The sequence below is a fragment of the Ambystoma mexicanum genome, chromosome 13 (genome assembly GCF_040938575.1).
Source record: "Ambystoma mexicanum isolate Mex_15411 chromosome 13, UKY_AmexF1_1, whole genome shotgun sequence".
NCBI lineage: Eukaryota > Metazoa > Chordata > Amphibia > Caudata > Ambystomatidae > Ambystoma > Ambystoma mexicanum.
In genome coordinates, this window is record NC_090938.1 from 684,397,278 (window position 1) to 684,421,969 (window position 24,692).

Genomic DNA, 24,692 nt, shown 5'->3' on the forward strand with positions numbered 1-24,692 from the left:
GTCTTTATTGGAGATCGGACGCGCGTCCTCCCCCATCATAGCAAAGTCAAATACAGGGTTCCCGCTTGAGTCAAGTCCTTATTTTCATGGGGTATTGCCTCTTTTGAAAGTTGTTTATTGCTCAACTGTTTCGCAAATGAGGATGTATTCAACTAATTTTATTTTGCCACTGCCTCAAGTTTCTGGACATTTGACTGGTGTAAGAGAGACTGATTCCACCAGGATTTTCTGCAAGCACTTTTTTGGGTTGCTTTTAAGGCCATACATACGTTGTTACATTCTATGCCTTTTCCTAGATTGCCCGACCAGCCGGCCTCCTCTCCTGTTGACAGCAACTTTTCCTGAGGATTAATTTGCTTGTCCTGGTTAGCAGACGGGCCGCGGGTTTTAAGAAAACAAGATCTTGAGAAGCATCTGAGAAAAGCTGTCCCTGATGCCTTGTGCGTGGGTTGGCCTGTTTTCCTTCCACCGTTTAGGTTTTTGTTGTTTTTAGATCTTGTTTGAGGTTATTAAGTCAGAAAAAAAGTATGCTAGAGTCCTGAGGGCTAGGGGGCGATTACTGTACATTAGTTATTTTTTCCCATTTTGCCCCGAGCCCTTCCCTGGATCACAATATGTCCAAATACATTGATATTTGTAGTACTTAATGGAGCTACTTACGGAGTGATGTTATTTCTCCAACGTCGTGCTCGATCGCGCTGATGTTACTCGTTTCGCTGTGTGAATACCAAAAGATTGTGGAGCTCCAGGCAAGTACCTCCTCCTGGAGGGAATTCTTTGCGGTTTTTGGAGATTAGAAAAATCGGGTGGAGGAAGAGGAGGTGGGGCCACCCCTGCACCCACCACCCAACACTCTGTCACCCTCTCCACACACGTTCTGCTGTAACAAGCATTTTTGTAGAGATGAGGCCATGAAAGCACTGCCTCCCCAGCAGGAGTAGAGTGTAGATAAGACTTGTGCAGTAAATCCCTGCACGTAACACTCTGTCACACTCTCCGCACACGCTCCACTGTAACAAGCGTTTTTGTAGAGATGAAGCAGTGATGAAAGCGATTAAAGCGCTGCCTTCCCAGCAGCTGTAGAGAGTGTAGATAGACTTGTGCAGTCACTGCCTGCACCTAACACTCTGTTACACTCTCCGTTATGGTATAATGATCACTGTGAGTTCTCCCGGGCCTCCCGTTCTCCCTGTTACCTTTGTTGCGGTAGGAGAACATCTTCAGGAGCCTTCTTCCTTGGAGATACTTTTTCGTTTTTCGGACCGCTGACACCTTTTCTTCTTCGGCATCGATCTCCTGTTTCTGCACAGTGCCCCGGTCCTCCGTTGCGTGGCTGTACACCCTGCAGCCTTCTCGTGCCGGTGGTATCGGCGATGTGGCCTGGACTGGCTGTCAAACTAGGATTCCCGTCTGTGGTCCCGCCAACACCTTCTACTGGGCTCCTGCCCTTCTGGCATACTGTATTGCAAAGTTAAGCGAGTTTGAAATGTGAGGGCTTCCAGCTTTCTTTCTCTGTCAAGGTTGATGTAGCATGGGGCCTTCCCCGGCTGATGTAAGTGGTTCTCTCTCTCCTACTTCTTCGCCTCTCTCTCTGAATGCACATTTATCCACATACGGGTCTCAGTGGGTTGGGCATCCTGATTTAAAAGGACATGACCTTTTCTTATAAGATGACAGTATCTATTAGGAGTTTCTTCGTCTCAGTTTTGATACTTCACAGTTTCTGGTATTGTAGTTTATTCATCCCAGTTTTGGTATTTCACATGGTCTGGTACTGTAGTTCCCTTTTCTCAGTCTTGGTATTGCACAGGCTCTGGTATTGTAAAACACCCCATGCAGGCCATAGTGTGCACCACTTGATGGAGTTCCTCACAGGAACAGGAGTCCTTGCCCCCTAAGGGGGAGTCTCTCCCGGTGACGTCCCACTTGCCTCTACCCCTAGGGAGGGTATTACAGAACAAGCGCACCACCCTAGCCTCATGGGGGGGTGGGCCCTTGACGAGAAGAGACACATTCCCACAATTCGTCACACAATATACTTTCTTGCTGTCCTTTTTTCCGCAACTGTCCTCGGAGAAGCAACAAACATCATCAGCTTGACGCAGAAAGGGCCCTAAAATCTAACATGCACAGGACTAAGGATTTCAGGGACTGGGGCATCTTTTTCAGACGTATAGCAGTCCTTTTCTCAGAAGACAGGGCTCCAAGACCCTCTTAGCCAACTTGGAAGTCTTGTGCGTTATGACGACATATACTATGCGCATACTATAGGGGCGAAGGCAGCATTGTTGGCATATCAACGACAAGCTCCTATATAAAAGTTCGTAAGACGCTACCCAGGTGATGCCACATACTATCCATAAGCAATAATAAACAGAATTGACTTCCTGTATAAGCACCTAACAAATGCACAATAAAATAAATAACTAGCTACAGAACGGTTCCTCCTTTCGGCATCCGTAAAAAAATATTTGCCCAGAGTCTGGAACAAGGGGCGCCAAGGCCTACCAGTAAGTGCAAGTTAGTCAATGTAATGACTCTTGTTCTGGTAGTCCATGTTCTCCTTCACGCCAGACCCAATATCCCCTCGATTCTTTCTTTTGTGGCATCTACACAGAGGGGGGCTGCGATATGGAAGACTGTGTGTGCATAGGGGAATGTAGCGTGTGATTATGGCGACAACCATTTGATCAAGTCCGGATTCTACGTGGCTGGGGTGTCGACACAGAGCGGTGGACTTTGCCCATTCCGGTGCTGGCGGGGTCTGGCAAAGGGAGGTTAAGTAAAGAAAGGCCTGGGGCAGTAGAGCGAGATGATCGACTGTGCACGGGCACAGGTGTATGAGAGTTCCCCAATTTTTGAGATGGGGACTGAGCAAGGAAAGATGGGTGAGGTGTGTCGTCTTGGGTAGTGCGGGTGGGGGACGGTGAAGGTTCAGTTGAATGGGGCCCCCATTCTTGAGATGGGGAAAGAGAACAGGGAGGGGGCAGAGAGAGAAGGCAGCAGGTGCCAAAACACCAAAGAGCGCAATGGACAGAGTCTGGGAATACTCGTCCGTGGGGTTACGACTCCACACAGACGAAACCGTGCACACACAAAGTTACATTCCTTTTTTTGGTTACTTTCCTGCACCATTTTGACACGGATAGACAAGGGGTCTGCAGAGACTACCGTGAACCTTTTCAATGCGCACTGTATGTAGGCGCTGGATTCGCCGGTAACCCCATACATATTTGCCAACCCTACGGATTTAGGCGGTAGGTTACAGCTTTTAAAGCACTCCTACCGCCTACCGATTTCGTTTTTAAATCCTACCACTAATTTGTGGGTCTCACTTTCTGTCATGTTGCTTTATGGCTCCCCAGGCGCTGACTACAGGATTTTCCTCCTTCCATTTTCCATGAGCACGCGGCGCACGCCTGCGCGGAGATTGCCGAGCTGGTGCACAGCTTGGCTCGCGAGACTTTGTAAGTCCTGGCAGCCGAGATGCTGGCTGGCTGCTAGTCACACGGAAGCCCGAGCAATCGTCAGGCAGACAGCACAGCAGGATAACAAGCAGACACAGTCGCTTTGTTCACTGAGAAGTCACTTCCATTAGGGAGGTGGCGCTGGCGCGAAACACTTCCGTGATAAGACGCAGACATGAGCTGTGTTTGTGCCTCTATAGGTCTATGTGAGTGAGGGTGCGAGTATCTGCATGTGGCCTTTTCTGGAGTGTTAGTGAATTGGCATATAATCTTGATGTGTGTGTGTCTTTTGTGTGGCATGACAGTTCGGTCGACTGTCTGCATTTGTGTGTGCATTGTCTGTGTGTCTTTGAAACACACTGACACATAGATACTGAAGGGTTGTCTCTCACACACACACACACTTCTTGGTGGGTATGTGATGTGGTGACGTGTGCATGCCTTAATTTGCCTGCATTTTCATGCCAGTGTATATCGACGTGTGGATCCTGTGCGCAGGATTTCTTTGTGTGTGGATTGACTGTGTCTTTATCGTTCACACCAGTGCCTGTACTGTTGCCTGTTTTTGTCAGTGTCTCTTTGGGTGAGCCCTGTCTTCATGTCTTTAGTCTTGTCTTCTTCTGTGCGTGTTGCTCTCTATCTGCATGTGCTTGTGTGCGTCTTTGTGCCTGCCTCATGCTCTTTGTGTCTGCTCGTGTGGGCCTGCCTGGCATGGTTACACTTGCAGCCCAGTCCTGCATGGTGCTGGGTTGAGTTTTGCCCACCAGGCTTCTGTTGGCTCTTCTTCTGAATATCGCAGGCTCAGACTGAGCTGTCAGGAATACAGGCCCGAGCGAGCTGGGTGCCAGTCTAGTATTCCTCACTTTTGTTTTGTTTTGTTTTATTGGTCGAACACATTTTTCAACCTTTAACATATAAGAGAACATTTCCCTCATTTTTGGCGAATGGCAATTTGCAGGTTTTTGTTGCAGATTTTTTTTGCCCACCTTTTTACCAATCTATATGTGGTCAGTCGGGGTATGGTATATAAAGGGGGAGAGGAGTTGAGAGTTCAAAGGTGGGGCATGGGGGTCTACTTTGCTTTTGCAGTAAAAAGGGTGGAAAAAGCAATGAAAGAAAATTCAACAAAGTGGAATTCAGCAACAAAATAAATCGAGGAAAGCTAATAGACCCACCAGCCTATCGCCTCTACTCCACGCAACCAGCGTCAGCTTGTGCTTTCCTTACCACTAAACCCCTCGCTTGCCAATAATTCCCACGCAGACCTCACCCAATCTCTACGGGTTCCTCACTCTTCAAGGCGCTGTAGCTGTTATCATTACCCAGTCTAATGGTACTCAATGGATCGACCTCTATAAAATAAAGGGCTGAGGCCCACACCTTGTCAATCATTCTGGTGGCACACATGCCGTGCAAACTGTTCCAATCGCACTGGTCCCCCTTGGCAATCATTCACAGGATAACCCTCCCACCTCTAATGTGTTCATAGCACAAACCCTCATCTGTCCAGCCTTGTGTGGAATCCGGTTTCCACTGTTGATCATTCCGTGGACACGCCTCTCACCTGTGAATCCATCCCAGGTTGCACCTATCATTCCAAGGACAACCTGTGGCCTCCAAGTGTTTAGGACTACACCTCCCAGGATCCATCATCATTCACTGTGCTGGCTAGGGCTGATGGGAGTTGTAGACAGAAACACTGGGAACACCAAAGCTTACAAACCCCTTTTCTAGGCCATCGAACATCTGTCCAGCCTTCTAGGGGCTCCTTAAACCACTTTCCTTGATGCCATGAAAGGTTGTTGCCTGTCCAATCTCATTCTACTCACCTGACAATCCTTCTCAAGACCCTCCCCTTCCTCAATTTTCCAGAAAATATCTTGCATCTGCCAATCATTCACAGGAGCTCCGGCACCAGTCAGCTTCCTGCACAAACACCTCTCACCTGCATAATCCTTATAAGGATGCACCTCCCACCAGCTGATCATGTCAAGAAGACAACCACTCACCTGCCAATTATTTCCAGAAGACAACCACTCACCTGCCAATCATTTCCAGAAGACAACCACTCACCTGCCAATCATTTCCAGAAGGCAACCACTCACCTGCCAATCATTTCCAGAAGACAACCACTCACCTGCCAATCATTTCCAGAAGGCAACCACTCACCTGCCAATCATTTCCAGAAGACAACCACTCACCTGCCAATCATTTCCAGAAGACAACCACTCACCTGCCAATCATTTCCAGAAGGCAACCACTCACCTGCCAATCATTTCCAGAAGACAACCACTCACCTGCCAATCATTTCCAGAAGACAACCAGTCAGTCATCCGTTAATCATTACCTGGAGTCATGGTTCGTTTATCGAATGTTCACTCAACACACCTTTCCCATGTCATTCATCCTCAGGGTATAGTTTCCCCTGTCAGTCATTGTTGTCAGGGCCCAGTCTAGGCTTTACGGGACCCCTAATTTTACGTGTTTATGGACATCGCCATTAGCGACAATACAGAAAGGGGTGTAGCTGGGAGTGTTATTAGTCTTAGGTTGTCTAGAGCAGTATGGGAAGTCACAGTACAAGAATGTAACGAGACTATTAACTTTGTGAGCGCGTACGAAAGGTCACTATTATAAATGGAGCAACGCTGTTGGTTGTTAAACTATGAGGCTTTCTTTGAAAAAAGAATACAATATAAACAGAGTTGCTTCCACATAGTAAGAGAATATGATCTGCCCAAGGCAGGGGAGTATCCAGAATTGCAAGAATGTGGGGGCAAGCCACGAAAAATGTCCTGCTATCCCCTCCACTCCCCCCGGATGTAGTGCGTGCTATTCCATACAGTATCATTCACAGACCCCCATCAACTTTTTGGGTAACATTAGTGGCAGGTGGCATTTTAAAACATACAGCTAACACCCAAAAAAAAATACAGGACCCCATTACAGATGCAGGAAACTCCTCTATTAGAGCTCTGTCCAGGCTCTCTGGGGAGAAATACATGCAAACCTCCTAATTTGCATTTGGATTGCACCAACAGGAGTGACTTCACAGAAAAGGGCATTGCAAGGAGCAACAGCGGTCTTTGATTCTTGGGAGGCACCATGAGAGTGACTTTAAAATAAGTTGCCATAAGTAAGCCAAGTGGCAAATAACTTTGTGGTGCAAATTACCTAAATTGCACTATTATAATATGTGGAGCAACTCTATAGTAATTAGATTTTTTTTAAATACTAGCATGATATATTAACATAGCTATGAAGTGAATCAATTACGGAGCTGCAGATAAGACAAAGTGTGATTAAATGATTTGCCCAGGATCACACACTTTAGTTAAATTGTGAAACCGGGATGTGGACAATTTACTCAACTAAACACATCTTCCCAGGTTTATCTGATATAGATATTTATTAAGGCTTTGCTTTGCATTTCATGTGCTTAAATAATACTTTATATAAATAAACTACTTTCATAATCTAACTTTACACTATATACATCGTCATAGATATATGTTGAGCAATAAGAGTATGGCTTTAGTTTTATTCTCCCCATCCTGCATGCAAAGTCACAATAGCACCATGCAGATTAATGTGAGCCTAACAAATCCCCCATGGGTTTTAAAGTCATAGTCATTAGTTCATAAGGCATGCAACATTGTGCAACCTTATCACTTCCAATCACCCCTGTTCACATTTCTTAAGGAACAAAAGTCCCTGCTAATAGTCCCCCCTCCCTCCCATCAATGTCTAATGGCTCCCATTGTAATGCTCTGTTGATACAGAGCAATGTGTCAGGTCCCTGGGAGAGCTGCTCTGCTGTCCGAAGCTTGAACTTACACACAAATGTTTGAGCCATGGAAAGGCTGAAAAGACAGGGTGGGTCCCGCGTCTTGCAGACCCCCTCACAAGCAGCCCGAAACAAAAGCAGGACTTTTGCCGTTCCACTGAGGGGGGTCTACAAATCATGGGACCGACCTGTCATTTCCAGACATTGTTGTGTCAGCCGGACACCTTTCCCGTTCAGCACCCTGAGGGAATGAAAGGGTATAGGTGCCCTGCTGCTAAACGTCCCAGTCTGGCTCTTAAAAGAGCCATTGCGGGTGGGGCAACTTGCCCACCCACCGCTCGGTACACCATTGGCCCAAGTTCACACTCTTTTAGTCCATTGGCAAAGCTGGGATTTGAATCCAGTCTGAAATTTAGGCTTTCGATTGTCCGTGTATCTTCTCAGCTCTGGTTGCTATAATAAACCCAACTGACGAAAATGTATTCATGTCAGGTGCACTAAGCAAAAAGCGAACAGTTGTCCCTTTATTTTGTCCACTCTGAATGGAAGTACATAAGTTACAGAATGCATAGAAATAGAGGGGAGTCAGGGTTTAGTGTGACCCCCATTGTGTTCAGAGAAAACTCAGATTTAGGTAGCAAACTGGAGCTGCTTTCGGCTCTTAGACTTGCTGCCATTCACCACTGTTAAAGAGCGGCCGGCTCAGTTGCATAGAGATGTGTTCCCAAGTCTAGGCGAGGTGGGTTTCTCTTCCTAACCATGATTACGGGCAGTGCTTTAAGTGGGCCGGGCCCCCGGCATTCTCCAAAATATGGGGCTGAGCCAGGGCCTCCCATCCCCACCACATCACAGCAGGAGACATTATCCCGCCACGGCCGCAACTGGAGGTGCGCCCGCCATTGAGTCAGGCAAGCTGACAGAAGTGCCAGCCAGCCCAGCATTGCTATCCCCTCCACTCCCCCCGGATGTAGTGCGTGCTATTCCATACAGTATCATTCACAGGTTTCTAATCACGAACCCAGGGATCAAACCTGTGTTGCTCCGTGTCATCTAAGTTACAGTGACTGACAGCATTGCTGGGGCTGGCTGGCACTTCTATCAGTCACTGTAACTTAGATGACACGGAGCAACACAGGTTCGATCCCCGGGTTCGCGATTAGAAACCTCTGGGTATTAAGCGCGTTATAATTAACCTATCATATCATATCATAACTAGGGTCACCAGAGGAAGTTACTGTCCTTTTGTTTCCCCTCCCAGGGTCACGGAGGCGTCTTTAACCCTTGGCAAACCTGGGGACTGCGTGACATATTTCGAGGTTAATAAAAGTTGGCTTGAAAAGTGCACAATTCAAGCCATCTTTTATAAGGCTTTGACGGTGGACAAAGACGCCTTTGTCCGTAATCAAAGCTTTATAAAAGATGGATTGAATTGTGTACTTTTCAAGCCATCTTTTATAAACCTGGAAATATGTTACATATTTCTGTTTAAAAAAGATAGCTTGAAAAGTGCACAAACCATAGTAAGGGACTCAAACAAATATATAAATATAAGCATATATATATTTATGTGCGTTCCTTACTATGGTTTGTGTAGTATGCAAGCCATCTTTTATAAACATAGAAATATGCGACATATTTTGAGGTTTTAAAAGATGGCGCAATATATAAATGCTTGCATGCAGTTATATATTTGTATACCTTACTATTGTTTGTGTACTTTTCAGGCCACCCCCATCATGCAAGTCACACCCCAAACGAACCCTCCCCCCTCAATTTCTTACCCGATTTAAAGCCCTGATTACGGGGTTTAGGATGGACACCGACCCAGGGCCTTGCCCGGCCGTGATTGTTGGACCACACCCTTCACCTGGCCATCAGATTTGGGTACACGTTCGACCTGCCAATCCTTCCTAGGGCACTCCCCGCCTTGTCAACAATCGGTGCACGTTTCCAACGCCCCCGCCCCCTTCCTTGAACTGAGCCCCCGGCCCCCATGCTTCCTTGAGTTCTATAGACGTAGTGTGGCCTGTTTTGTTTCTGGGTGGGCTATTCATGCCAGCATGCACTTCGGGGGTGGGTGGGGTTTGTACTGTGCACATGCCACCTTTACTGTCCCTCCTGGAGTGGGCCTCTCCCGGCACGGTGACCTTGTGGGGGCACCGGTGCAACGCCTGCTGTGTTCCAGCCCCTCCTTGCCCAGTGACGCTTGCAATGGATGGCACCAGCCGAAGGAGGGGCTCGCATTGAATGGCACCGTGCTATGCACGTGCGTGCCTTCGCCTAGCAACCCCTGAGCGGGCATTTCTCTGCATTTCGAGCGGCTAGCCCGGCTGGGCGGGCCAGGGAGGGCGCGGACTCCGTGCCCCGGAGTCGGGCAAGGGTTGTGTGCAGAACACCTTCAACGGTAGCGGGGCACAGCTGACAAAATGTTACAGCTCTAAACAAGAGCTGCGGGAGGGGGCGACCGGGCACAGCGCCACCCCGGCAGGCTGGCACCGCTTCAGAGAGCCTCTCGGAGCACAGCTGAGCCCGAGGAGGGGCACGCCGGGCACAGGAGCCAGGCAGAGGAGAGGCCCGCCACTGCACGTTTACACCTGCCATTTAATTGGATGTGTTTTTAATGAATGGGGCCCCGGGGAAGGGCCCGCGCCTGCGAAGCGCTCTGAAGAGGGGCTGGGGAGGAATCGGGCGAGGCGCCGGATGGGACCGCGGGGGGCGCTTAGCGGCAGGGTCCCGCCATTAATCACGGCCCACTTCCGCGGCGGCGGGCTCTTGGCTGGCATCCGGCGGGGGCGGCGCCCTGTAGCTGGAGAGGGGGGAGGGAAGTGAGCAGCGGAAGTGTCAGCCATGCGTGTCCCTCATAGCGCCGGGGCCACGGGGCCTATGGATGTGCGCCTCTCAACCTCTGGGCCTATACGAGTTACAACACGCATAGTTGCCAACCTGACCCATTCCAATCTGTAGGTTCTTATCCAGTCCTGGGGGTTTCTTTGCATTCTGGTACTTGTAGTCTGAGTTTTATAATGAAAAGAGTGGAACTACATGTCCCAGAATGTAAAGAGGAAAACCAGGACTGGATAAGCAGTGGGTCATGTTGGCAACTATGCCCACACCATGTCTTAGGGTTAGCCCTGAGTATAGTGGCTTTTTTTACAATAACAGCGGACATAGGGAGGTGGGCATTGACATGTTGAAAGACCAGCTAGTGAAGCAAAACAGGAACTTCTGCCAAGGAAAGGATCAGAGCGCAAATCTGATTAAGAAACTAGCTACAATCAATGGTCGAAGTGTATGAAAAGAAGTAGTGGTACTATGCCCCGTGCTGGCCGGGCCCGCTCTGCACACCCCCTCACACACACAATACAAACCCTCAAACACATGCGCCTGCTGTTTAAGGGCACACTCAGTGCAGTACACTGAAGTGCAAGTTTCACCTTCTTACACTTTTATTTTAAAACAAAACCATTCCGGAACAGTTTAAAAAAATAAATAACTATAGGAACAGTAAAACTTGGTTATAAGCATTGGTCATCTCTATTGTGGCAAGATAGCACAGATCAAGAAGCAATGTAAACCGTGACAGCACATTCAACCAGAGAAATTGGAGAAATGCGACGGAGTCTTGGTATCCAACAACCTCTCTGACAGATCAAAACTGACAGCAAGATAAAAGAACAGGGTAGTCTTAGGGTTCTAACTGGAGCCTCCGAGAAGTCTAAAGAGTAGAGGATCTAGACTTGGAAAGAACGCCTATATACGTACACCAAACAGAGCCACCGAGAAGTCTACACTAAAGAGTAGAGGATCTAGACTTGGAAAGAACGCCTATATACGTACACCAAACAGAGCCACCGAGAAGTCTACACTAAAGAGTAGAGGATCTAGACTTGGAAAGAACACCTATATACGTACACCAAACAGAGCCACCGAGAAGTCTACACTAAAGAGTAGAGGATCTAGACTTGGAAAGAACACCTATATACGTACACCAAACAGAGCCACCGAGAAGTCTACACTAAAGAGTAGAGGATCTAGACTTGGAAAGAACGCCTATATACGTACACCAAACAGAGCCACCGAGAAGTCTACACTAAAGAGTAGAGGATCTAGACTTGGAAAGAACACCTACATACGTACACCAAACAGCCACCGAGAAGTCTACACTAAAGAGTAGAGGATCTAGACTTGGAAAAAACACCTACATACGTACACCAAACAGAGCCACAGAGAAGTCTACACTAAAGAGTAGAGGATCTAGACTTGGAAAGAACACCTATATACGTACACCAAACGGAGTCACCGAGAAGTCTACACTAAAGAGTAGAGGATCTAGACTTGGAAAAAACACCTATATACGAACACCAAACGGAGCCACAGAGAAGTCTACACTAAAGAGTAGAGGATCTAGACTTGGAAAGAACACCTATATACGTACACCAAACGGAGCCACCGAGAAGTCTACACTAAAGAGTAGAGGATCTAGACTTGGAAAAAAACACCTATATACGAACACCAAACAGAGCCACAGAGAAGTCTACACTAAAGAGTAGAGGATCTAGACTTGGAAAGAACACCTATATACGTACACCAAACAGAGCCACTGAGAAGTCTACACTAAAGAGTAGAGGATCTAGACTTGGAAAAAACACCTATATACGTACACCAAACAGAGCCACCGAGAAGTCTACACTAAAGAGTAGAGGATCTAGACTTGGAAAAAACACCTATATACGAACACCAAACAGAGCCACCGAGAAGTCTACACTAAAGAGTAGAGGATCTAGACTTGGAAAGAACACCTATATACATACACCAAATAGCCACCAAGAAGTCTACACTAAAGAGTAGAGGATCTAGACTTGGAAAGAACACCTATATACGTACACCAAACAGAGCCACAGAGAAGTCTACACTAAAGAGTAGAGGATCTAGACTTGGAAAAAACACCTATATACGAACACCAAACAGCCACAGAGAAGTCTACACTAAAGAGTAGAGGATCTAGACTTGGAAAGAACACCTATATACATACACCAAATAGCCACCAAGAAGTCTACACTAAAGAGTAGAGGATCTAGACTTGGAAAGAACACCTATATACGTACACCAAACAGGAGGAAGCCTTCATAACACAAGAACAGACCTGCACAGCAATGTGTCTTATGTTTGCCAGAGTGCCTCTGGACTTAGCACATGAGGGGCTTTTGAAGCTGCAGTGCTGCATGTGGACCTATACCATAAATGATGAGGAAGTAGTCTTATTATTCCAAGTCACTACAGTCTTGGCCCCTTAATCAGGACCTCTTATCCCTGTAAAGCTGTAGAAAGCTATAGGGATAATAGTCCATATAGCTGTATATCCTTCAAAAGACTGCCCGCCGTCACCAACAGTCCCCACGGCCCCCCATCATACAGGAAGGGGGGCTAGACCAGCAAGAGCTCCTATGGGTTTATATCCAAGAAGTGAATATTGTGCCCTCTCACTCGGCCCTGGAGAGCCCCTTTGGGTTTATATCACACAGGCGGCAGTTCTAGAGGTGCAAGAGCCCCGAAGGGCGTACATCCTGAAAGAAGGGCATTCGCAGAAGTGCAAACGGCTACCTGGATCCCTAAAGCACCACAAATGGGGCCAAGACTTAAGAATTGAGGCCAGCCAGTAATTCAGTATCTTCCTACCCTTAATGGCAGTAACTATGCAGACTGTTCACATTTTTGGAACTCTTGCCCATGGACATGCATTTTTTTCATTGCAAATATTGCTCTATGGGTGGGTCTACTGGACAGGGGACCTGGGCACGTGTCAGCATCCCAGAATTCATCACCCATGAAAATGCCAGCAGAACAGAATGCCGTTGTTTAGATTATATGGTTCCACGTGTTAAAATAGCGGCAAAAATGGCAGTGGACACAAAATATCGTGGCAAAAAGGCTGTGGTTTTGCTGCCACAATCCAAGTAAAGGATGTGGGAGACACCCCCGCAACCCCCAGACCCATTATACCATTTAAGTGGAGCGGAGGACAACCCCGCAACCCATGCTCCCCTTAAATGGTATAATGGGGCTCACCTTTACTAGGTGAAACCACAGCATTTTTTACGGGATTTTTTTTGTCGAGGCGAGATTTTTGCCGCAATTTAATAACTGCATACCCATTATATATGGTACTTGGAGCGTGGCTTGGGACTCGGAGAAATCAGGTAATTTGCTTAGGGTCACAACGTTTGTGTAACGGGAAAGCCAGGAATGGAGTCTTTTGGTTTCAGATTTCACCCCCCACTCCTAAACAGTTCCTGAGTCGGAGGCGAAAGGGAGGGAAAAGAGCTTGCCGGAGGGTCCATCATGGCCCCCTCCCCGTTTCAGTTTCTCTAAATAAAAAAACCAAAAGGAAGCCATGAACGTGATAAATGGTTGATTTGAGTGTTATACTCCCGACTAACTCAATAAAGCCATTTTGCAGAGGCATTGTTTTGTTTGCAAATTTGTTAGGACCCTCGCTGCTAGCTTGATTGCTCATAATCAGCTTTGGAGATGGCGCGGGCAGGCAGGCCGGCACCAGAAGCAAAGCGGGGAACACGGAAAGGCAGTGAATTGAAAGGGCGGCGCTTAGACGTGCCCACTTGCAGCACTGATCTCGCGCTAAAATGAGGGACTGGACAGGGACACATTTTAGCAGCTTTCCCGGAAGCTGGACCCAGCTTAAGCCCATGCCTGCGCGAGCCAGGCTTACAGCACCCCCAGGAGTCCAAGAAGTGGTCTTAGGTTACAGACAGGCCCAAGAGCCTCTATCCTACAGCAGGTGACAGTTGCAAGCGCCCCTAGGGGCTTATACGCTACAGCAAATTTCCTTAGTGCCCAGGATCACTTCTTGGCATGCAGCATACTGACAGGGTGTATTGATGTATAAGACATTCGGGCCAGTCTTGGGGCGCCAAGAACCCACATAGGCTGATATCGTACAGGAGATAGATAGTCTTAGTGTTGTAAGAGCCCAAATGGGCTGATATCATACATGAAGTAGTCTTAGTGCTGCAAGAGCCCATATTGACTAATATCATACAGGAGGTAATCTTAGTGCTGCAAGAGCCCATATTGACTAATATCATACAGGAGGTAATCTTAGTGCTACAAGAGCCCATATTGACTGATATCGTACGGGAGGTAGTCTTAGTGCTGCAAGAGCCAAGGAGGTAGTCTTAGTGCTGCAAGAGCCCATATTGACTGATATCGTACGGGAGGTAGTCTTAGTGCTGCAAGAGCCAAGGAGCTAGTCTTAGTGCTGCAAGAGCTCATATGGCCTGATATCGTACACAAGGTAGTTTTAGTGCTGCAAGAGCTCATATGGACTGATATCGTACAGGAGATAGTCTTAGTGCTGCAAGAGCTCATATTGACTGATATACAGGAGGTAATCTTAGTGCTGCAAGAGCCCATATTGACTGATATCGTACAGGAGATAGTCTTAGTGCTGCAAGAGCTCATATGGGCTGATATCATACAGGAGGTAGTCTTAGTGCTGCAAGAGCTCATATGGGCTGATATCGTACAGGAGATAGTCTTAGTGCTAAAAGAGCTCATATTGACTGATATCATACAGGAGGTAGTCTTAGTGCTATAAGAGCTCATATTGACTGATATACAGGAGGTAGTCTTAGTGCTGCAAGAGCTAATATGGGATGATATCGTACAGGAGATAGTCTTAGTGCTAAAAGAGCTCATATTGACTGATATACAGGAGGTAGTCTTAGTGCTGCAAGAGCTCATATTGGCTGATATCATACATGAGGTAGTTTTAGTGCTACAAGAGCTCATATTGACTGATATCATACATGAGGTAGTCTTAGTGCTGTAAGAGCTCATATGGGCTGATATCGTACATGAGTTAGTCTTAGTGCTGCAAGAGCTCATATTGACTGATATACAGGAGGTAGTCTTAGTGCTGCAAGAGCTAATATGGGATGATATAGGAGGTAGTAGTGCTGCAACAGCTCCTGTGTGCTGATATCATACATGAGGTAGTCTTAGTGCTGTAAGAGCTCATATGGGCTGATATCGTACAGGAGATAGTCTTAGTGCTGCAAGAGCTCATATTGACTGCTATACAGGAGGTAGTCTTAGTGCTGCAAGAGCTCATATGGTCTGATATCGTACAGGAGATAGGCTTAGTGCTGCAAGAGCTCATATTGACTGATATCATACAGGAGGCAGTATTAGTGCTGCAAGTGCTTATTTGAGCTGATATCATACAGGAGGCAGTGCTCCAGATAAGATTTTGAGGTGGGAGTATTTTACTCCCTATTTTTAAACTTTGAGAGTAAATGTGATTTCAAGAGAGTAAAAATGAGTTTTCTCCTGTGTAAGAGATTAAAATGTATGCAACATCCAGAAAACGTGTGCAAAAACTGTATGGAAATCATTACCATGCAGCAGCTTTCTGCATTATGACAGAATTCACCTTTCATTATTTTTCTAAGGTATGGCCATTCCAGATCTCCACTGTATATATTTAAATGTTGAAAACACAAAAACCTAGCCAATTGCACAGTCAAGCAAACCTGAATTGTATTGTGTGTTTTGAGGTTCGATAGCAGAATTGTCTTTTGATGTTTAATAAAAGTCCTAATTTCCTGGAACTATTACTATCTAATGGCATGCCAGTATTATGATCCACAGTGCAGAGAGGCAAGGGCTTCATGCTAAATTCTATACCTAATCTCATGATCAAATTGTTATTGGCAAAGCTCTGTACATAGAACATATGTATCACAATTATCACCAAACCGAAGTTGTTACTCCTTTATGGACCTCGAAAGGATGAAAGGCTGAGTTGGACTTGCCGGGATTCGAACCTGCAACCACAGATCATACACAGAACGCAGCAAAAATTGCTCAACCGGATTAGCTATCTTAGTGGCTAACATCCTCTATAGGTCAGTAAACTGAGTATAGACTGAGATATAATAATCACAGTCCCTACATATTGGACGAACCATGCACAAAGCACTACATACATTTAAATACCTATCTGGATTATCACAGGGACTGGTTTTGCAGAGTTTCTATTTCAATTACAAATGTAACTTTCATTTGTTTGTTTTTGAACAGCACTTGCACTTCCTGGAGAGTCAGGTTTTGGAGGTTTTAATTGTAGTCTTGAATATTTGAGCGGGTATAATACCTGTGATTGGTGTAATGCCAATCACTCAGCCTTGAGCATAGACTGCTGCCACCATTTATAGTAATGTACCCCATTGACTGCATGGTTGAATGGATGTAAACTAGACCTTGCATACTCATAGGGGCTGATTCATGGAATTATTTGCGCCGAAAATCAGGGATTTGTGTGCCATTCTGCTCGCAAATCCCCATTCGTTAAACAGGGATTTGCGGGTAGAATGGCGCACAAATCCCCATTTTTCGGTGCAAATAATTTCATGAATCAGCCCCATAATTTTACACACTGTTTTTATAATTAGAGTGTAAATTAAATTATAAGTGTACACATTATCTGCCTGTGCATGATTATGCACACAGCGCAGGAACTCTGAAAAAACAAAATTATGCAATACTGCTTTGCTTTCACTGGGACAAAAACGCATCATTTGTTAGAACTGTTTTATTCTCAATTGCAACTTAGTTTTCCAACTTATTAATTATACAATCCTAAAATGCTAGGAAAATAAATATGCACAGTGCTTCTGTTTGCTCCATGAGCACCTATACCCAACACAGTAGAAGCTGAACAGAAAGAAACCATTCCTTTTATCACAGTGTGCGGTTTCTTTTTTGAAAGGCTTCAGAGAAAAACATTCTGTTTCAGAAGCTTTTCTCCATGGCTTGCTATTGCATCCATGTAGATAAAAATCAAAAGTAGCGTTCTAGTTTCTGCCAAGGAAACTGACCTTTGCATTGCCTTCCGCTCTAAACCTGTGTGTAAATGTATGCAGGAAAATAATAAAGCAGTCGTATTTACAAGATTTTAATGCATAAAATGGCATAGTACTACACTTATCTGGAGGCCTGGGAGGCAGTCTTAGAGCTGCAAGAACCTCTATGGGCTAATATCATACACAAACTGGTCTCTGAGCCCAAGATAACTCTTGGCTGTATATTACACTGGAGGGGCCCGTAAGGTGCGAGAATGCGTGTGGACTTATAATATCACAAAGAAGGTGGTTTTAGGACCTGAAAAGCACCCACACATGAAACATTCACACAGCTCCTATATGCTAATTTCCTTGAGGTTTCATGGATTTATTTCCCATTTGCAGAGGTTTCATGACTCCATATGTATGCCACACAGGCAGCAGTTGCAAGACTCCAAGAATGCCCAGTGTTGAGCGCCCATGGACCTGCCATACAAGATGCATTGTTACACCTCCAAGAGCACCCATCGGCTCTTTCCATGTTGGAGGTAGCGTTGCAGTCATTGTCCATGGACCTTTAAGACTGCTTCCAGTGTTGTATAACTCCAAGTCAGCCTGTGTACTAATACTATAGAGAAGGATGTTTTACAACACCAAAACAGCCTATGCATTCTTTACGTACAAGTGCAGTTTCGGGATATCAAGATAAAAGGTTTAAAGTGGTTCCAGACAGCCATCACTCATGCATAAATGGTAATGCCACTGTGGCAATGTGTATGGCAGTTTTCTAGTACTACTTATGTTTCTCCATGCAAATCCAATCAGGCAATTCTCTTTTACCCTGCAGGCACTTAATCCACAGTTAGATACATGCGCCTACCGGGGTTCTCCAGGGGAGCGTTCCACTGCCAGGAATCGAGCTTTTCATTGAATATTCTTAAGGCTGGCGGCAAAAGGCTACGCCCCAGCTGGCCCGTTGCTGGGCTTGGTTGGCACTGCTGCACCCAGAAACGATAAGGGCGGTGTCATCATAATCCTGCAAATAGGCACCAAAATGTGTCTGCGGTCCAAGGCAGGGGTGCCTCAGACCTTGGAGCAGTTGCTATCTTTTTCTTAGGGCCAGGGCATCTGCAGCTTGCACCATCTGTCATTAGAAGCAGTGGCATCTGGGCTTCTAGGGGCCTCCTCTGCTATCCCTTAATACTGTTTATGGGTCACATGGGCCTGATTCATTACTAGATAATTTGGTGTGATCCGGCCCTAATACCCACTGCCTTATACGTGTACATAAATACTCCTACGTCCTGTCCCCTTTCCTCCATCCTTGTGGGGCGTCTGCAGGGGTAGGGACAGTACCGGAACCATTGGCAGCGGAAAGAGAGAGCACCCCCTTTACATTTAATATAGCGTGTGGGGGCGTGGCCTCGTGCAGTATCCTCGCCCTCTGGCACCTCCCTTTTTCTGCATGGACGGTATCAGATATGGCAGCTTGCATAGACATTTTTTTTATTTGCTGCTTTGCATGCTTCCCTGTTTTTTCTTGTTCAAATTCTTCACATCCGTTCCGTGCCTTGCCTCCACCCGGGTCATGTCAGCTGTAGGGGGCTTTACAAGATGTGCATCTTGTGACCTCTCCTTTCCAGCATCGGACCCTCATTCACTTTGCCTTGAGTGCTTGGGCCCGATCACTGCTGGGACGCGTGTGCAGCATGCAACTCCCTCGCTCATCGGTCACTGAAGAATCGGCTGTTCCAGCTGGAGGGAGATCTTCCACACTTCACCTAAAAGTCATCTGAGGAAAGGACTTTGTGTCAAGGGCCTTGCGTCATGAGAAGTTAGGTCATTTGTTTTCCAAGGCACCGCAGCCCGGTGACTCCTTCCCAGGGTCTCCGGCTGGGAGGGGTCCTTTAGAACCTAACACTGGTTGAAGATCCAAGGACATCAAGTCTGCCGGCTGCCGTGCCAAGGAGCCCAGGGGCTCTTTCAGACTAGCCGCTGAGGGGCGCTCCAGCTCTTCTTCTACTTCTATATCAGGGTGTGAGGGACCTTCGAGCTCCGGTTCCAGGTGCAAACCTGCGGCGCGGTCCCATACGACTACCAGCTCCCCGGCTGGGGGCAGAAAGCCTCCCGGAGCCCACTCCAAGGTTTTTTCAGCGGGGAACAAATCAACTTCCAGCCCTTTCCGCTGAGGGCTTTTGGCCTACCGGAGTCCTCTCGGAGGTTGGCACATCTGCTCCAGAGTTGGGCCAGATACAGGCCCTCTTGGACCCAGCTCGGGTTCCATGGCCCTCGCTGTGAGGAATTTTACCAACCACATGGTCAGTGTGCGCTCAGCTGGGATTTTTTAACCTCCGGAAAATGTGTGGAGCTAATCCGCACACATTTTCCAATGCGCACTGCACAACGTACACATAGACCCGTGTACTCTGGGTAGAAACAGCAAGTAGTTGCCCCTGTCATATTTAGTTGGGAAATGACAGCCAGGAATATACCATGTCATCGCAGAAGGGGTAGGGCAAAACCCTCCTCCTGCCATGGCCAGCCTAAATTAACTAACACAGGCTGCATGGATCAACCCTGTCCTTTAATTTAGCCCTGCAGATGGTGACAGCAGTTAACATATGAATAGAGTGTACTTCAAACAGGCCCAAACGGAGCCTGGCTGCAGAGGTTAACAAAGGAGACAGGAAACTCCCAAAATCTTTCAGATGCACTGTGTCAACCCGAAGCCAGCTCGCACACTCAGTATCGCTTTGACAGTGAAATATCAAGTCTCATACTGCTTGTTTACAGTAGTCATCCCTGTAGGGGAACCCATTCAGAAGGTACGAGTATGTGGATTGATGGCGCCAGGAAGTCTGGTCCCGCCGCAGCATCAAGGGAGACCTGCTGCTTTAATCAGGAACCACAGAAAGCTCCATTGACCAGAGGGATCCTTTGATCCACAACAGACTAGAATATGGGTGGGACTTTGTATTACACGTTTTCACCCCTTTACCTTTTCTGTTGCAAAGCAATCTGATTATGGCCTCACGCATACAGGAGATTGTTGGTGGGGACCCAGGATTGGTTCTTTAAGGTAGGCCTAGCCTATGCCAATCCCTGTGGTCCATTTGGTTTCAAAAGAGGGCTGAGCCCCTCTTTTGGGCAGATCACCTGAAGACTTAGCAAGGAGTAACAAGAAGAACTCAGTATTGGACCCTGGCTGAAAGTACAGTCTGCCTTACATCTTCCACCAGTGAACGAAGGCCAGGACCTCCAAGAGGGAAGCAAGATCCATCCCCTAAATATCTCCCAGAGAACAGAGGGAGATAGAGAGCCCAGAGGACCCTCCAGCAGCTCCAGAACCGGTACCCAGCCAGTGCACAGCATGCTCTGCTATGCTCTGCTATGCTCTGCAGAAACCTCCCTAGGTGGGAAATGCCAGAGTTTCTCTGAACCAAACCAAGGACAAGGCAGCTGCCTGCAACATTCTCCTCAGCTTTGGGCCGTCCGCCTTAAAGGACGACACAAGTGAAGAAGCTAGGACAAGTGGAGCTGCAACCGACTGCACCACTGACTGTTGTTACACTGCAGTTGCTAAAGCTGTCTGAGACGCATTGACCAGTGCTTCAGAACCGCCGACCAGCACTCAGACAATGATTCCTGGTCCTGAACCCTCTTGTGGGCTAGCCTGCAGCCATCTGTCCTGCCTCACTCGCCGAACTTCCAGTCATCTTATACCCGCAGCTGTCTCCTATCTTGAACTCCGTCGCAGAAGCTGCAAAGTGCCCTGAAACCGACTATACACTGTACATTGTTCTGTCTCCCGGGTCCTTCTCCGAAAGCCCTTTAGTGACATTTTATGACCCATTTCTCCCCTTGTGTTCAAACCAAGTATCCTTGAACTATTGTGATTAATTACTATATCGACTACCCTACTGTCAGTATCCAGAGTGCATCCCTTTTCCTTCTTTGAAACTGTCCGCTGCATCCCTTTACAGGGTGGGGGATATTTTGTAGTGTGCTAGAACTGTCTGTTGTGATAATAACAAAGTAGATATTTTCATACAACTTTGACTGAACAGTGCCTTTTATCATTGGGTAATAATTGTATTTTCGCTGTGTTGCAACTAACCAACGATCCACAACCTTTCAGAGATAAGCGTGCCGTTCCGTTCACGTTACCAAAATTGGACAAGGAGGTTTATAATTGACTTGTGTTTCAATCTGTTCAGATCCCTTCTGGTTTAGTAGAGGTGTGGGGCCGATTGATGGTTTAGAAACCGATATTCATCGCTGGACCACTGGTGCCTCTGAAGTTGTTTTTTCACATTGGTGACAGATGGTCAGATTGAGTTGGAGTCTTGCACACAGTTTAGTCACCCAGTGATAAAAGTACTATTGTAGGCAGCGTTTAGACACTGCTAGGCATTTGTAATAATCATGGATCTTGACATAGAGACTGTGAAAGGCATGACCAAGGATGTCCCGCACGTCCTATGTCAAGAGAGGGGACTTCTCCACAGCACTAAGGTTGATAAACCTGAGTTGCTGACCAGCCTCCAAGCTTGGGTAGAAGCGAGGGCTGTTGGAGAGAAGACCCCAGGGGAGGATGGGCTAGGCCCTGTGTACCCGAATGGACAAGACCTTCCAGAGGGGGTAGGGGGTAAATGACGAGGACGACCACATGAGCAGTGTTTTTTGCCAATCATCCCGGCAAGTGTGGTTTCTCAACACTCAAGTGTGTCAGTGAGGACGGGCTAGTGTGGCATCCCGCAGGTCACAGGCCACAGCACAGTCTGTTAGGGACCCAGTAATTATTCCGGCTGTTAATGAGGTAGTGGGTAGGAAGCTTGAGGAGAGGAGAATAGCGTTAGAGGAACAGAAATAGTGGAACAAGGTCACCATAGAGCTGCACAAGCTGACGCTCGAAGAGAGGAAGGGGGCCAACATATCCATCTCTAGGTAAAGCAGCAGTAGTGACTCAAACCAGAGTGCCTGGGATAAACCCTGGTGGAACATCCCCAAAGACTTAGTGCAGGCTTACGAAGTGGGGAAGGATATTTTTGACTGGTTTGAAGTGCTCAAGCTTGCTTTTCAGCTGCAGGAGCTGGACGAGGTACTGCGCGGTGCATCCCTGATGAGTCGCTTACCGACAAAAGGGACTGATGCAATTCTTCAGTTAACCCCTGAGGAAAGGCCCGTTTATGAGAACATGAAGGCAGTCCTCCTCAGGAAGTTCTGTAAAACCTTAGAACAGTATCTCAGGAGCTTCAGAGAGCTGGGAAAGAAAAGCGGGCAGACATTTGAAGCGTTCACACACTTGTCGTTGACATTTTTGGGTGGGTGGCTGCTAACAAAGTTGACACGTTTAAAGGGATGTACAATTTGATTGCGTGTGAGCAGGTATTGAAGAATTGGGATGTTGACCTACACCAGCATCTTGTGGACAAGACTATCACAGACCCTAGGGAGCTTGCAAAGGCTGCCCACAGGTTTGTGAGTACTCAAGTCCAGGAAAAGGCTCAGGGGAGCACACCTAAACCATTAGAGACATCTTCAGACAAAATTTAACAAGGATGGGAAGGACAAAGTTCCAACCCATTCCGCTTCGAAGTCAGGACCCCAAAAGACTGAAGGGAAATCCCAAAACTTTAGTTCAGCCGTACACACTGAAAAGAAGAGCGCAGGCACCCTTAAAACTGGGACACCTACGTTCTCACCACCCAAAGGTTGCTTCGTGTGTAAGGAGCTGTGTCATAGGAAAGGGGATCCTGCTTGAAGGGCTTACCCAAGCAAACCATAGTGAATTCCTGACTTGTGGAAGAGGCCATCATTATTGTGGGCCTCCTAAAGGAGGACTTCCCACTAGGCCGGGGTGTGGCCAAATGTGGATTGGTTACACTGAGTGGGAACAGTAGACAGTCTCAAGAAGAGATCCCTGTTCCCAATAATACTCAACTCTATCTAGAACATGTGTGTATCAATAGAAAAAGAACTCCTGCAGTCCTAGACACCGCCGCTAGTCTCACTGCTGTCCCTCAGCAGTGGGTACAGCCAAGCCAGTATATTGATGGGCCTGATTGTAGGGTCAGTGGGTGTGTCGGAAAGAGTAAGTGCCCCTTGGCCATAGTAGAGTTCAACTGGCAAAGTGAAATGACCCAGTGCTGTGTAGCGGTGAAAGACTCCATCCCTGTCCCAGGTCTGTTGGGCAATGAGATTCCTGATCCTGAGATAGTCACTGCAACTATGAGATCGAGGGCCCAAGAGGCCGCCAGATTGAAGACTCAGAGCCTTAGGGCCTCGATTGCTTCCAGAGGGCTTGTTGGAAGGACTGGCGTGGTTGGTAGCCCCTAGTCCAGTTCCACAGACTGCTGAGTCACCTACTCCTGCGCGAGATGGGCCAGTAGCCACTGAGGACCCTACTTTGGTAGCAGGGTACTCAGTGACTTCAGAGTTGCCTGGCGCTGCGCAAAAACCTGAGGTGGAGGATGAGGTGAGCACAGATCTGAAGGGCCTGCCCAAGCTGGATGAGTTTGCATCTGCTGGGGGCACAGATCAGACTGACTTCTTCAAAGCCCAGAAAGATTGCCCCACTCTGGTGGGCCTGCGGAAGCAGGTGGAGGAGCAGGTTAATGGCGAGGACCCTGGACTGTTCAACGTGTACTGCGAGGATGGACTCCTGCACAGTGAGCCAAAAGAGTCTGAGGCTGAGGGCACCAGAAGGTTGGTGATTCCCCAATGCTGCAGAAGTTTTTTGGGGATTTGGCTCACCAAATTCCTTTTAGCGGGGCACTTGGGAGCTATCAAGACATTGGACCGGTTGTCTGCACACTTTTACTGCTGCAGTTCGGCATAAATTTGTCTGGTCCTGCCCGACTTGTCGGGCTTCCGGCAAGTCAGGTGGTGCCACAAAGGCCCTGCTAATTCCACTACCCATAGCGCTGAACTGCTATGGAAATTCCCTTCTGAACAAGAGTACCAACAGCAATCCCATATACGTGTTTCAGCCTTGTTGGGCCTCATCAGTGAGGTGGAGCTGTGCCTCTCTGAGCACAGTGAGCAGGGAGTCCACGTCTGGGTTCCCCCAGGTAGCTCGTGGTGACCAACACCAGGATCGTTGCAAAAATTGTTCAAAAAAGGTAGCAGGCGGCCCTCTCTAGAAAGAACATGGCATGATAACCTGTTCTGTGTTTTTTTCCCCACTTTGACAGTTTGCAGCCATTACGTTTTGCTCACTGTACTTTTCACAGATGGAAAAAATCAATTTGCATATCAGTCTTTGTCCCGCCCACATGGGCAGTCCAGCACTGAAATGCTATGGCAATTCCCTTCTGAACAAGAGTACTAACAGCAACCCCATACACGTGAACTGGATGATCTCCAAACAGACCTTTAAGATGAGTAGCAGTACCCTTGAGATAGATGGGGATGCACTGGTGAGATTACTTCAAACGCTGGGTAGAATCGCTCATTGAAGCTGTTGTACTTTCTTAAAAACATAATGAGGTGTCCCATCTAATTAGTATCACGTCTATTTCAAATGCACTGGTGCAGTTATTTAGGAATGCGGCATCGGATCTAGTAAGTCGT